Raw genomic sequence first — 1,110 nt, 5'->3', positions numbered from 1 at the left:
ACACACACACACACACACACACACACACACACACACACACACACACAAAATAATAATAATATGCTTATTTTTAGTGGACTCTACTAATTCAAATCAATTTTATTTATTTTTTATTGTTAATTACGTGGAGATTTAAGAATAAAATACAAGAACATTAAGCCCTTTCCCTATATACTAGTTATAGGTCATTTTTGAATTCTTGCTTCAAAGTCAACAAAAAGAATTGACAGCTGATCTTTCTGATTTAAAGCAATTTCCACCCTGCTAAATTATTCTGGGTATCAAGCACATAAAGCATTTCAGATAAATGTCAGTTAGAAACTGAGTAATATAACCATTTTGTGTAAACATCTAAATAGCTTTGATGAATTTTTCATTTCTCCAGTGAATATTCGCCTGGTGGTACATATCTATGTATAATTATGAATTCTACAGCAGTGATTTCAATCTTGAGATCTTCAATATGAAAGTCAACTGAAATGAAAACTTAATAAATTTTACTGTTTGCTTGAAGATCATATTGTTCTTTAGGATGGAGAAAATTGAAAACAACCTAAGTATCCAACCATAGGAGAAAGATTAAGTAATTAATGGCAAATCACATGAGAGGATATTATATTGCCAGCACGTTCATAGTTACAAACCTATGTGTAGTTCGCTCACAAGTTAGCATAGGAAAAGATAAGGATATATGCATCATAATATTAATACTGGTTGGGGCAGGATCATGGGATTACAGTGTTTTAAAATATTTGATGATCAAATTTCTCTCTTTTTTTTTTGGCGGTACGCGGCCGGGCCTCTCACTGTTGTGGCCTCTCCCATTGCGGGGTACAGGCTCCGGACGCGCAGGCTCAGCGGCCATGGCTCTCGCGCCCAGCCGCTCCGCGGCATGTGGTATCTTCCTGGACTGGGGCATGAACCCGCATCCCCTGCATCAGCAGGCGGACTCTCAACCACTGCGCCACCAGGGAAGCCCCCAAATTTCTTAAACTACTTTTATTTATTTCTCTCAAGTTAACTATAATGCTTGCAATAGACTGTGCATTGTATTAGAAATATTCCGTTATTATTTTTTCTTAATTAAACTATGAGCTTTTATCTAAAGAT

The sequence above is a fragment of the Monodon monoceros genome, unplaced genomic scaffold (assembly GCF_005190385.1).
Source record: "Monodon monoceros isolate NGI ecotype Baffin Bay Population unplaced genomic scaffold, NGI_Narwhal_1 Super_Scaffold_3, whole genome shotgun sequence".
In the NCBI taxonomy this organism is placed as follows: Eukaryota; Metazoa; Chordata; class Mammalia; order Artiodactyla; family Monodontidae; genus Monodon; species Monodon monoceros.
The sequence above is the reverse complement of the archived record's forward strand: the minus strand, read 5'-3'. Positions refer to the sequence as shown.